Source organism: Branchiostoma belcheri, unplaced genomic scaffold, assembly GCF_001625305.1.
Source record: "Branchiostoma belcheri isolate BF01 breed outbred unplaced genomic scaffold, Haploidv18h27 scaffold119, whole genome shotgun sequence".
Classification (NCBI taxonomy): Eukaryota; Metazoa; Chordata; class Leptocardii; order Amphioxiformes; family Branchiostomatidae; genus Branchiostoma; species Branchiostoma belcheri.
Genome location: NW_017802591.1, coordinates 759,764 through 774,704, shown reverse-complemented (window position 1 = coordinate 774,704; position 14,941 = coordinate 759,764). Strand labels below are relative to the sequence as shown.

Sequence of the window (14,941 nt, the reverse complement as noted above, 5' to 3'; positions counted from 1 at the left end):
ATAGACCTATAGGCTGTACAGTATATAAGAGTAGAGTAGAGAAAATTTTTAGGCTAGGTAGGAATTCGAGTGTCTAGTTGGGACCGCTCACCAACTTACTGTAATTTCTGATTGTACAAATATGGCCTAAGGTATACCGGCAGGGTTTACGGAATACAAGACCTACTGAAAGACCCAATGCAAAATGCTAAAAAGATCAAATGAAAAATGGACTTATTTTAGCACCTAAAGATGCAGTGGTGGCAGCAAAGAATCAGGCGCCTGGAAAACTGTGTTAAGAAAGCATGAGGCCCTGGCCCTAGCACCTGAGTCTTACGAAGGTAGACAGGTTACCTGATATGTTTACGGATATTTCCGAAGCTTTTGTCTATTGTACCTTTGACCTCTGCATTGACGGATGGCGTAATGTTGACACAAGTCAGGCGCATTAAGGGGAGCTGTGCCTACGAAGACAAGGATTTTTAGAAATTTGCTAGCGTAGCAAGTGTCCGCCATGTTGCGTGTGTGTGAGAAACTCCGTGAGACAGACGAGAAGGGCAGGAGGTACGGACTAGCCCGGGCGGAGACAGGCTACCTCCGTGCCCTGGTGGACGCCATGGCCGACACGGACAGGCTGGCGGAAGTGGAGCTGCTCAAAACTCTGGGCGACGTGAACGTGGAGAAGGGAAGACTCGGGAAGGACGTGGGGAAGTTCAACACGGCCTTGGCGCTTTATCTGGCTGCTATGGTACGGTGTTACCATGAAGAACAGGCAGATGGTATAGAACACCGCTACCACTACACGAAGAGGCTTTTACAAGGGCTGTCGTCACAGGGTAAGGAACAGTCAACTGAAGACAAGGAGACGACTACACCTGCAAAGGTAGCAGCAACGTTTCAAGCCCTGGACAAGAGACGGGCTACCGGGGGTAACACAGACTCTTTGCTGGTTGGATACGCACAGGTGATGGTAGAGGCGATAGTAAACGATAACAACATGTTAGAAGCAGAAGCGATCAAGAGTCTCGGTGACGTGTACCTAAAAAGAGGAACAGAAACTGGAGACACTAGAAACTTGACCAGGACTACTGCTCTGTACAATAGGGCAATGGCGCGGTGTCACAACGTTCATAGAACAGTTGTCATTGTTCACCGCTTACTGTACACTGCAAAAATCAGACAACACATGACCACAACAAGAAACAAGGTGAGTGAACTAAGCAGCTATTTGGAGGAACTAATGATTTTAATGATGAGTTAGAGACGTTAAGTTTATTTCTTGTTTGTTTTGACACAATTATTTAAGAAGATGTGTATATGTTCCCTTTTTGGCGACGCCTCAGGGGCGGAGCCCTTAGTATAGTACTGCGATTGAATTGCCAGGAATTCTACATATTCCACGTACGCATTCCCTAGGGAATTCATTTTTGGCAACACCTTGCGGGTGAGGTCTTCCCTCCCAGGGAATTCATTTTTGGCAACACCTTGCGGGTGAGGTCTTCCCTCTCAGCTGCTTAGCTGTTTTTCAATGACTTTGGAGCTTTTCCGACAGCTTGGACAGGAACATTGTTTGGAATTGAACAAGGTCGGCATTTGAAGTCAGATGTTTCAAAGGAGATGTCGTGATTGTCTGAATATAAACCAATATGTCACCGCGTTTAGTTGTTGTTTTTTTCTGGTAGTTTTCCTTCTCTTTATGAAAAGTATGTGTTTGGACACAAGGCCATGTTGATTTGATTATATGGATGACATCCGCGCGCGCATGAATTTTCGGCCGTTTCCAAAAAAAAAACGTTTTCAACCATACTGTAAATCGTGCAAAACAGTTGTTAAATGAGCAAAAATTTACCATAAGTTGCAAAGAAAACATTTAGAAACGATACCAATGTCGTAGCTATAGAATGCCAAAATCAAAGGAAAAAATGTAAAGAAATGAATTCGAAGAGTAGATTATTCGCCATTTGTTCAACCTTCATGACCACGTAGATTTCATAGTGAAAGCTAACTTTTCTTTTTGCAAAACTTTTTTTTTTTATTCGCACGCGCGCATCAGTTTTTGGGTTCCCAGAGGATGTCATCCATATAATCAAATCAACAGATGAATGCAAGTTCTCTTCAATGCAACTTTGTGAGGATAAAAGAAAGACGCAGAGACAAGGCTTTCCGCACACTGGGCACGGGAGACTTTAAAGACGGACTGGCTATGACTATATGATACTGGATACGTTAACCCTTTCAGTCTTAACTGAGTTATATTTTCCTTCTTGAACTGACGTCCCTTGTCGTAGAAATCCTGTGTCTTTATATTATGTATTACCGCATAACAGTGGTACATCACTTCAGCACACATATTTGTATCCGGACCAATAACAGGGACTACAATAACAGAGAACTGTATAAGTTATTACAAGGGAACTGTTCGGAGTTTCATCAGGTCTTGCACTATCATCCTCTTACAAGTTAGTTAGAGAGTGCAATCGTACCACAGCTCCCATATACACCGATTGTTCAGCATATTCATGGTTTTCAAAATGTGTACATTCTCCTCGATTCGATTTGAACCGTCATTGGCGAGGTTTTCTAAATACATATAAAATAGGCCATTACAATATATACACTAAGATACCGTAAAACACAGGCAATGTATCATCGTAGTACAGACGTATGTAAGTCATCCCAGTAATCTCTAACTGGTGTAAGGTTTACTGTGGCTAGCAATGCATTACATAGCCTGCACGTGATGGCTCTGCTACTGATCTGGTTCCCTCCCATGTTGCCTTCTTTCTGTCGACGATGCTACTACTTAATACACATATGATATCAACATGCTCCTTCTACCATCATCAACAATATCGAAACAAAATTTTACACAAAGGAGATAGACTGGAGTCAGTTGTCATGATCAGCTCTGTGACCGGGAGGCTTGAATCAGCTGTGACCACGGCTTCTGGCATATGTGATTGTCCCGGCTTTAGCTTGCGCACTAGCTAAGGCACATGGTACTGCAACTGTATGGAGAGAAGTAAAGGCTGTCATTGGTCTAATAAGGTGTGAGGCTTGTTGCTAGTGTCAGGACAAAACAACAGACAGGACTTCACACATTGAAGGTATCTATACATGAAATATACTCCTACCATTATTGTATATGATACCTGACAAAACTCAAGATTTAATGGCTACCCTCTATCCACAGCACGTTAGTCAACAGTAATATGCCTCACACCGCGCCTCATAAAGATCTCGGCCAAAACATATCGTGGTGCGAACGTCACAGCAAATGGTAGCGGTTTGAAATGAGTCTTCAAAACAAGGTGTACATTTCCTAAACAAGTCATCGAAACGTAGAAAACAATTGAAGACAAGGCTGATATAGAATGTGCGTCAAAAGTACACTTGACATAACACATTAGCTGTTAACTGCATAAGTAGCAGTCGCGCTTCATAAATTAACTTAGCCAAAACTGGCCGACGTTACCAAACATCCATACCCTGTAGAATTATCGATAAAAGTACGCATGAACTCACCTTTTTTTATGTCTGTATCCCTGGTTGAGAGAAGGCAAAGGGGCTACGTATCTCCACGCCCGTCGGCCTGGGCAACTGTAGGGAAACAGCGGTGATTAGCCTCGTGTCATTATCGCAGGAACCGAAAGGAGGAAAAACGCTTATAACCTTACTTCTTTACCTGTAAATATGTTAAGAAGTGGCTTCCTTATTTTGGCAAGAAGGTAGCTTCGTTTCCTATTTTGAAGATTTCGCTTCTCATTGAGCCTTAGGACTCGGCTACTAAAATCTGAAGTTTGTTTAGTATAAACTATTTTTTGGCCCCTGCCCAGCAACAAGCTTGACACCTAATTCGACCAATGGCAGCCCTGCTTCTCCCAGACATCCAGATACCACGTGTTTCAGAATCTCACACGCCACATGCCTTGCATTGGCCGTGAAAGTAGTTCTATGTCGCCATGTGGGCCATAAGGAAATTTATGCCGGACACGAAAGCCGATCCTCGCCCGCTAGGTTTACGTTGACCAGTGCACGGGGAATTCTCCGTTTGTACCGAACGGGGTTTCCTTGTTTGTATCGCACGGGCCACGCTCAAACTTTTCCGGAATTGACCAATCAGAGCATCCATGTGCTCTCTCCTCGCGTCCTTTTCCACAAGCAGGACGGTTTCAGTTTATCGAGGGCATGGGCGATAAGACAAGTTTGGCTTATCTGTCTAGAATGCCCCCACACACATTGCAATGGACATCAAAGGCAGATTATTGTGGGAAACACTAAAGTAGTCCAGCGCTACATTTGCTTCAAAACAAGGTGTACATCTCATATTCAAGTCAAAGAAACGTAGAAATTATTCAGCTGTAGACAAGGCTGATATGTCCAGCGCAAAACATTGACACGTTTCACAATCAAAGTCACACAAGACAACCACTGAACAGGCCGGGTGGTTACAGGGGAGAATGTAAGTCTTCTATAAAGTCTGCTATATAAGACGAACGATCAGAAATGTGAAGTCGTAATCAGGACTCCAAACACGGAAGGTTTCTATACATAAAATACACTCCGGATCCTACCATAAATGTATATGATACCTGTCAACGCTCCTGCTTAAAAGTGTACCCTAAATAAAAGCACGTATGAACTCACCGTTTTGGGAGTCTGTTATCGCTGGTGGAGAGGAGGGCAGTTGTTCTCAGTGGTCCGGGGTACGGCCACGCGGGTACGGCCTCGTCTGCGGGCTCGTCTCGTCTAACAGTAGAAGCGTTACTAGTTGAATACGTTCAGGGGTCCAGTTGTAAGTATCGTTGATACGGCAAATGAGTCAAATAAGTCAAATAGTTTGTCAGTTGGTACAACGAAAGTTTAGTACGTCCTCGCGGGTAGCTGGCGACCGACTGAATGAATGTATGGTGCCTCGTGCACGGACCACCCACTGCACCCAGAGGTGGTCAGCCAGACAGATAGGTTTGTTGCTATGGCAACTGTCGCGACGGACTTACTGGGAAATAGTCTCCCTTCCGGTTTACAGCAAAAACCCTATTTTGCAGGGCAAAAGGCCTTTAGCTTCCAAACTCACGGAATGACAGAAAAGCATGTGCCATCCTACATGTCCTACAGTTTTGGAAAAAGGTGATATGTAAATATTAAAAAAAAGAGAGAATAGCTAGTCTTCTGCACGATTATCTTATGAAAGAATGTTTTATGCAAAGTCATCTTAGTTTGCTTGTGAGAGAGGTATAACCATATTTTATTTCATTTACTGTATCATAATGTTGTGTAGCGTGTTCATTTTTTTCTCTACAACTATGCCCTGAACATCTGCTTGGAGACTTCGCACACAGTAAAATCCGACCAATACAATTTCCAAGTAGATACAGGGACCTAATGTTTGTTTTACTAATTTTCAGTAAGTCTGTAAGCATTCACTCGAATATCAAACAATGGAACAGATACAGAGAAAGGGACAACCCCAACTATACCCACGAACATCTGCTTGGAGACTTCGTAAACAGTAAGATCCGACCGACACAATCTCCAAGCAGATACAGGGACCGAATGTTTCTAGTAATTCTGTGTAAAAAATCATCTGAAGATCAAACAATGGAGCAGATACAGAGAAAGGGACAACCCCCAACTATACCCTCCCCCGAACATCTGCTTGGAGACCTCGTAAACAGTAAGATCCGACCGACGCAATCTCCAAGCAGATACATGGAACAGATTTTCTAGTAATTCTGTGTAAAAAATCATCTGAAGATCAAACAATGGAACAGATACAGAGAAAGGGACAACCCCAACTATACCCTCCCCCGAACATCTGCTTGGAGACCTCGTAAACAGTAAGATCCGACCGACACAATCTCCAAGCAGATACAGGGAACGAATGTTTCTAGTAATTCTGTGTAAAAAATCATCTGAAGATCAAACAATGGAGCAGATATAGAGAAAGGGACAACCCCAACTATACCCTCCCCCGAACATCTGCTTGGAGACCTCGTAAACAGGAAGATCCGACCGACACAATCTCCAAGCAGATACATGGAACGGATTTTCTAGTAATTCTTTGTAAAAAAATCATCAATGGAGTCCATATTATATTCCAACGTTATCTCAACGGGCGCGACCTACTCATAGTAATTGTTATCCTTTACCCAGACTAACCAGAGTATCTACTAGGGGATGTGTATATGACGATATTTATGTTACCGACAGTTTAGAAATTATTTGTGTCTGTGGCGTTCCGAGCGGAGCATTGACTGTGTTGTACCGAAGTAGGCCGTGCAAAGTAACGGTCTCCGCTCTCGGCCACGATCGTATCATAGTTTGTATACCTATATTTTCGTCATGTATCCAGGGAAATCACCAATAATTCGTTTATTCAGTGACCCATAGCGTAAATACTGCAATGTGCATTGAAATGTTATCCGGGAAACCTCTCAGTAAGTGTCGCCAGAGGACACGGGCACTGATGAGACTGCGATGCCGGTTACGTTACTACACGGTGTCCAGACCCGACATTCACCGTACGGGTCGGGGTATCGCTTGTCGGTGCAAGGATGCTGCCCGTAAATTATATACACTATTGTATACACTATTATACAATGCCATACTTGTTGCTCTGAATGTGTGGGGGGCAATGGGCCTTAGATATTGAAGTATTACGTAGCGGAGCTCTCCGCGATGTGAACACCACGAAGGTTTACGTCAGACTGAGCTCCGGTTGTTTACGTTACGCCTTTTATCGGGCCAGGTCACCGTTAGTTATATAGTGCAATCTAACACAATAAACAGAAGAGACATTTCTTGTTTGGCGAGATATGCAACCTTTTATTCTGTTGTATCACAAACCATAGTATCAACACGTGCGAGGCATGATGTAGGATAGAGATTGTCTCAAATATATTAACATGTGTCTCATGTCAAAAACCCGGCCGAAACACGCCTAACTGCGTGAAAGAAACCAAGACCACGTGCGTGTGCGAACGAAAAGGGGAAACCAGCCAATCGGGCACAAATTGTGTCGGAATGAGAAAGGAAAGGGGTTCACAAGGGACAAGCGAACACGTTTTAAATGTGCTTTAGCTGGCGGTCTAAAGCCCCGCGGACACTCTTGTAATACTGGAGGTTTCCCAGATCGGACAAGTGTAGGCCGGCAGGCGCAAAGTAGTTTGGGTTGTGTCTCCACAGACGTCTGTGGTCCCATACTGTGACCTTGGGGTAGCTCTGCACAAGTCCCTTCAACGCCTCCGTGAATTTGTGAAGGCGCTGAGGAAAGTCAGACATGTTAGGTGGAATATGGAGACGTCAGATATCTGGGGAACCTTGGACGAGCGCCCGGTCTGCTTTCTGGTGGAGACCCACTCAGTGTACACGTGGCGTGTCTATCATATATGGCAATACCTATTAAAAATTTCATCCTTATTTGGTAATACTTGCGTCAGATACCATTCTTTCCTAATAACTATACCTTACTCACGTACTTCCTAAATAATCAAACATAAATCCATACGAATGTGAGTTACAGCTCAGGGTACACATTTCATTCGTTGATGCATGCATCATATTAGCACCCTCAAAAACAAACAATACAACTTCCTACATACAATACGGTGTTAAAAACACACACATTTTAAAATACTAGTAGTACTAAAACAACAATCCGTTATAAGAAAAATTCCTTTTACTCAAGCTATATCAAAAGGGTTACAAATTTATACTATTATATTATTAAAATACTCACGTCGCCGGTGTGTTTTTTAAACACCGCCCTTGTTTAGTCTGTGGGTAGACGTAGGTCTTGGTCAATCTCGGTTGGGTTAAGGCAGCCTATGGCCAACTATGATTAGTATTTCATACATATGGCTGTAACTTTTGATAGCTTGGTCGCACCACAACTAAACTTCACACAGTTCTGGTAGTACTTGAAACACATTGAATAAAGGTTATTTTGTTTTTACTACTTCTGAATTTTTGGGTTAAAAATCAACATTTTGGTTAAAAAAAGCTGTTTACTTCATGGCTTTACGCGCAAGCGGTAACAACACCTTTCATCATGATATTTTACAAGTAGAAAGCCAACCCCCTATTTATTATTTTTGTCCGAGGCTATTTTGTTTTAAATGACAGTTACATTGCTTTTTTGGGCCAAAAACGACAGAAACAGCTATTTTTCTGTCATTTTTCGTTAAAAAATCGCCACAGTTAAAAAAATCTCGACTTATATGCAAAATAGCCTCGGACAATTTTGATAAAAAAGTGATAATACGTAAACATGGATTACTCTAAAGATGAATTATGCTGTTTTCAGCTGCGCGTAAAGCCGTTTAAGTCATACTCCGTGAATAAAATGCGTAACAACGAAAAACTACAGTAGGGGTTGCTGGAAGACAGACGTAGAAATTGAATGTCCAGACTGTGCATGATGTACAGGAACACTATACGTATCTGATACCAGCCCAGAAAAGAACGAGAAACAGTCATGCCGTCATGCCTATCAGAATTATCAACCAAGAATCGAGATGTTCAAAAACTCGTATTTCCCCAGAACTATCGTAGACTGGAACTCGTTGCCACCAAGCACAGTAAGGGCATCATCACTAGAAAGCTTTAAACAACTCCTGCAATTACATGTGCAAAGATTGAGTGTAACAAGTCGTTCGGTGTGATATAGCTAGCTGCCGCCGCGCCGCGTGCCTGCAAAGCTGGTGTGTTACGCCGTAGGGCGGTTATACCCGTTATACCGATACAGACTAATTATCGGGTCTCATATATAGACCCGATATATATCGGGTCTCATAGGGACAATATACTTTGACGGACCTTCCAAGGACCATGTAACGTCCTTTAATTGTACAATCCATAACCTGTTGATCATGTACTTCCTATCGGTTCTCATAGAGGTCAACACGTACGAAACAACAAGACGTGAGAGGACGGAAGGACCACTTTTCTCCCTTCTCAGCTGCGCCCTCTAGCGACGGAACCACCAGTCAAGCTGACGACGACATGTTAGTGTCTGTGATTTTATGATATTTTCTTGTCTGATGTATTAATTCTTGCGTATTTTTTCAAATCTTAATACCTCTTTGATAAACATAAATAAGGGTCCATTTAGTATATCTAGAAATGCATTACACACGTTATCATATGCATTGTGTTACAGTTGGGTTTGTGACGTTAGAAAGACTAGACTGTACAATTTCATAACAATATTAATGTATGTCTGGCATCCTATGTCCTTTGAACAACACAACTGAGTAAATGTATCGCTTCTGTGAAGTATTTTTGTTTCACAACGTTTGCGTCGTTGTTTAGGTCCTACCGCAGGTACATCCAGACGGCAGACCGTGACTTGGGAAATGGAGACCTGAACGCAGCAGAGCAGAACCTAGCAGCCGCCCTGAAGCTGGTTCACGGTCCGTCATATAGTTTCTTTGCAATGATCATTTATCTATAACTAATAATTTAGATTTTAAACATCTAGTGTTTTTCAGTAAAAACCGTTAGTTGCAACACAAATATCATCTTTGAAACTAAGTTGAATATGAATGTTACAATTTCTTTTCTTCTCCCTATCTACAGATCGCAGTAAACCCAACAAGGCTAAAGAAGCCGACTGTCTGTGCAGGTTGGGTGACGTCTACGTCGAGCGAGGTAAGCGGACAGGAGAAGGTAGGAAATTCACACAGGCGGCAGCTCTGTATAACGCCTCCATGGCCAGAACAGATGGAGACAAACAAAACATGGTAACAAGACTGCAAGAAACAGAAAGGCAGTTTCTTAGAAACACCTGTAACATTGACTGTGAACCGTGTCCGTATAGCAGCGCGTTAGATCACATAAAGGAACTGCACAACTCGCGCGCCCGTGTAAAATCTCAGCTCGAAGCAATTCATCAGGAACACAACCCTTATCAGTATGATGAAGACGATCCCGTCGTGAGAGAGGTAGAGATCAAACGAGCTGAAGCAATCAAGAACTTGTTCAAGAGCATCGCGGTTGGAAGACAAGAGTTTATCCAAGTACTGACAGATGAATGCATTGCCAAACTCGGACCTCCTCCCTGTAAGTACGCTTTCATCGGGATGGGGTCACAGGCCACAGAACTGGTTACGCCGTACTCCGACCTGGAGTTCGCCATTCTGATTGAGGAGGGGAAGGATGATGATGATACACGGAGGTACTTCCTAAATATCACACACTACTTACATCTAAAAGTCATCAACCTTGGGGAAACCATCCTCCCAGCCATGGCCATCCCGTCACTCAACGACTTTCTCTCACAAAACCCAGAGAAAGACTGGTTCTACGACTCCGTCACACCTCGCGGCTTCGCCTTCGACGGCTTCATGCCATGGGCTTCGAAGACTCCGTTTGGAAGAGATAAAACTAAAAGCAAAGATCCTGTTAGTCTCGTCCAGACTCCTGTCAAGTTGGCCGAATATCAGCATCTGCACATCGCACTGGCGGAAGGCTATCACCTGTCAGACATCCTCAGACGAGTGACTTACTTAATTGGAGAAGAGTCTTTGGTGAATGAGTATACGGACAGAGTCAACAAAAGTGTAGACTATTCCTCTGTGCCCAAACAGTTGTCAGTAACATTTGAGGATGATATTCGGCATATGGAAAATGTTGAACCGAAAGCAAAACTTCTGGATGTGAAGAAAGAAATATACCGTTTTCCTAGCGTAGCCGTCGATGTGTTGAGTGTTTACAGTGGCATTACGATCCCCAGTGTGTGGGCAATGATAGAAGAGTTACACAAGACACAGCGGATCAGTGAAGAAGATGCCCACCACTTGACTGTACTGATCAGCATCTCAGCGGAGCTACGGTTAAGAACGTACATTGCCAAAGGAGGACAGAAGGACAAACTGTCTCCTCTCACGGAGATGAAAGTCCAACTGGACAAACATGACGTAGATGATACCATCGTTGAGTCAGTTTTCTACATACCAGACTCTAAAATGTTGTTCAGGTACTACTATACTGCCATTCCGTTAAAAGGATGCATAATGGATACAGTTGCAAATCAAAATCTGACGACAACAATATTCCCAAAAGCTATCTGTGACATATCATCTCTAACAAAGGGCAGAATAACACGACAACTGTTGCAGTTAGACACATCCATACGTCATTTGGAGGCAGCACTGAAAGAGGCGGGCGATGACGAGGAAAAACAGTTCGACATACTTCCTGAACTAGGCAATGTCTGCCACATGCGCGGGGAGTTTGAGACAGCAAAGAGGCACTACGAACAGGCACTTGGCATTGGAAATACTATTTTTGGAGGCGGCAAAACCCGTCCCGTATTTGCCTCATTATTTGGAAAGATTGCGGTATGTTGGAGTGACCTTGGTGATCAGAAGAAAGCTATCAGGTATCACGAACAGTCACTGAAGATGATGAGAGCTATTTATGGGGAAACAACGCCACATCCCGACATTGCAAGATCCCTACACAACATTGGAGCATGTTGGAATGAGCTTGGTGATCAGATGGAAGCTATCAGTTTTTATGAACCATCACTGAAGATGATGAAAGCTGTCTATGGCGAATCAACGCCACATCCTGACATTGCTTCATCACTAAACAACATTGGAGCGTGTTGGAGTGACCTTGGCGATCATAATAAAGCTATCAGTTATTACGAACCATCACTGAAGATGATGAACGCTATATATGGCGAAACAACAGGACATCCCGACATTGCGTCATCATTAAACAACATTGGGAACTGTTGGATGGAGCTTGGCGATCAGAGAAAAGCTATCAGTCATCTCGAACAGTCACTGAAGATGAGGGAAACAATTTATGGCGAAACAAAGCCACACCCCGACATTGCGTCATCACTAAACAATATTGGAAACCGTTGGAGTGAACTTGGCGATCAGAGGAAAGCTATGAGTTATTACGAACAGTCACTGAAGATGAGGAAAGCTCTCTATGGCGAAACAACGCCACATCCCGACATTGCTTCATCGCTAAACAATATTGGAAACTGTTGGAGTGAACTTGGCAATCAGAGGAAAGCTATGAGTTATTACGAACAGTCACTGAAGATGTGGAAAGCTGTCTATGGCGAAACAACGCCACATCCCGACATTGCTTCGTCACTTAGCAACATTGGAACCTGTTGGAATGAGCTTGGTGATCAGTGGAAAGCCATCAGTTATTACGAACAGTCGCTAAAGATGAGAAAAACTATCTATGGTGAAACAACGCCACATCCCGACATTGCTTTATTACTAAACAACATTGGGGACTGTTGGAGTGACCTTTACGATCAGAGGAAAGCTATCAGTTATTACGAACAGTCACTGAAGATGGAGAAAGCAATCCATGGGGAAACAACGCCACATCCCGACATCGTTTCATCACTAAACAACATTGGGGCATGTTGGCAATAACTCGGTGATTACAGAACGGCCATGAGGTATTACGAACAGGCATTGGGCATGATGAAAGTTATTTACGGAGACAACCCGTCACATGTGCAATGAACAACATAAGAATCTGTAAAAGTGCTCTCCGCAATAGACCGTTCTATATCGAACGCATCGAATCCCCTGTTCTATTTCGAACACCTCCGTCAATCTCGGCGCGGGAAAAGCAGCAAACTGAGTTAAAGTCTGCTTGATAAAGACTCCTTGTTTTACATGTGAAACTGAATTTGTGACATTGCTTGCATTTTCAAGTTGATTAAGGACGTTCTGTTATTCTTCCAGTTGTACCACAAATCCCTTTATACGTTGCGCCCTCCCTCGTGAGTCCCCGTGAGTTTTTATTTCCCCCTTTATTCAGCTTGTATGCAGCTGTGATGCATGCAGCAAATGCCGTGGAAAACCTGTTACAGATAAACGTACTCTGTTTCACACATGTATCGGCTGTTAGTCAGCAACCGGGCACTCTTTTCCACCTACCGTGTGATGTTATGCGGCCAATCCCGCGTCTGTATTGAGCGAAAACATTTTGCTCTCACTGAAACTACCTCTGTCCCCTCCTAAAATAATTCTACTCTGCGGATGTACCGTTCAACAAATATAGCTTAACCAATTTTTTTGTCTCCTGGGAGAGTTTTTCGCTGCCAAAAAATTGATCCTAAAGTTGGGAGGCAAATCCGACGTTCTGGCGGCGGCAGTCGGTACGGCCCTTCCCGCGCAGATTTTGACGGACGTGTTCGAAATAGAACATGTCGGGGGTTCGATGTGTTCGATCTGGAACGGTCCATTAGAGTGAAAAACTCTAGATTAGTGTAGTTAACTATGGAGATACTACAACCCCAAATCTGTCTTGCCATCTCATCTCATCATATAACTTTATTGCTTAGCCATTCGTATACAATACAGCGTATGGTAACTTCTATTACTCTAGGAAACCTCTGACTGTCTTGTACAAAGCATAGAAGGGGACTATAAACATGTATTTGTACAGTCTTTGGTGGAATTTTGAACCCTTAGGCAGTTTTCTAACATTTACATTCCTTCATTTACAATACAGAGATTATCACGTCAATATTTGCGCGAGCTTAGCGCACTGAGTGAGGGAATGAATAAATGAACGAGAGAAACTCTCAGATCAGGTCTATGTACAATTATTAAGAAGGTTATGTTTTCAGGGGCGTTCGTGTATGTGTGTGTGTGTGTCTGTCTGTCTGTCTGTCTGTCTGTCTGTAAACACGATAACCTGAGAAGGCCTTGATGGATTGTCTTGATACTTGGTAAGTGGGTAGGTCTTGATGAGACCTCAAAATGATTAGATTTTGGACCCCCTAGCGGCTTGTTATGGTACTGCAGCTGAACTTCCGGTTTTGATATCTCATGATCTAGACATGCCATGGTGATGAAATTTAGATGGTAGGTAGCTCTTGTGGTGGGAAAGAAGTGACGTGAGTTAAGGCCCCCTAGCGGCTTGCTCTGGAACTGCAGGGATAAATTCTTGAAAATATTCCAAAGGGGATAACTCAAGAACCGGTTGATGGATCGTCGTGATTTTTGGTATGTAGGTAGCTTACGTGATGCTTAATATAATTATGTGACAATTATGCAAATATGGATGTAATTTGCATAATTTATGGGGAAATTCTATAAATCAGCTGCATTCCATGATAGGACAATTGAAGCTTGTGACATTGGTAATTGACAACGAGAGAAACACAGAAAGATGTTGATTATGTTAATAATGACTTAATTTGTATAATGAGAAAATTTTATAATTATGTCATGATAACTGCCTGGAATTTCATACTTGTGGTATTTGAAAGTTAAATTGAGGTGAACATCATTAAACATAATTTATTCAAATCAGTACCTCATTTGCATAATTTATTAGGAAATGCTAGAATGCATTCTTTGTTAATATAAGACTGTTTTTGGTTGAGATTATGATAAAATGATATAATTCATGAAAATTAGGTTCCTATTTCTTAAATCAGGGGGGAATAATCTAATCTAGACTTTGTCAGTCATAAAGATTAACATCATTTGGCGAAGGTATGAGATCGGGGAACTCTAGTTCACCATATTTTTGCCAAAATTATACTATCCGTAACCCCTTAGGCACGCATGGTGGAGGCTACTATTTTCGCCAATATTCTTCTATACATAACCTCTTATGCAGGCCTGGTGGAGGCCACTACTTTCCCCGATGTTCTACTATCCTTAACCCCTCAGGCAGGCCTGGTTTTAGGCTAACCGACCTGAAAGCCGTTGCCAGAAGTAGCCTGGTATCCAGCCTTGTTAGCTTTAGTCCGCTACCCAAGATCCGCTGGCGGATGCCAGAAGAGACCGACATGTCACGTGTGCAGGAGGCACAGCTGTTTAACCAGAACCACATCCGGGTCCCCACATCCACACGTTTCCCAGCTCTCTCCGGGCCCGTACAACTGGCGATGGGGTATTCTTTTCGGCATTTTGTTTGCCGCTGTGTTTAGTGAGGGCCTGCAGGGGGGGGCGGT

The 14,941-nt window shown here is 43.1% G+C and overlaps 1 pseudogene; it reads left to right on the top strand.

The window, feature by feature from the left end:
* Positions 1–407: 407 nt before the first annotated feature.
* Positions 408–10,473, top strand: LOC109462606 (annotated as a pseudogene).
* Positions 10,474–14,941: the final 4,468 nt, after the last annotated feature.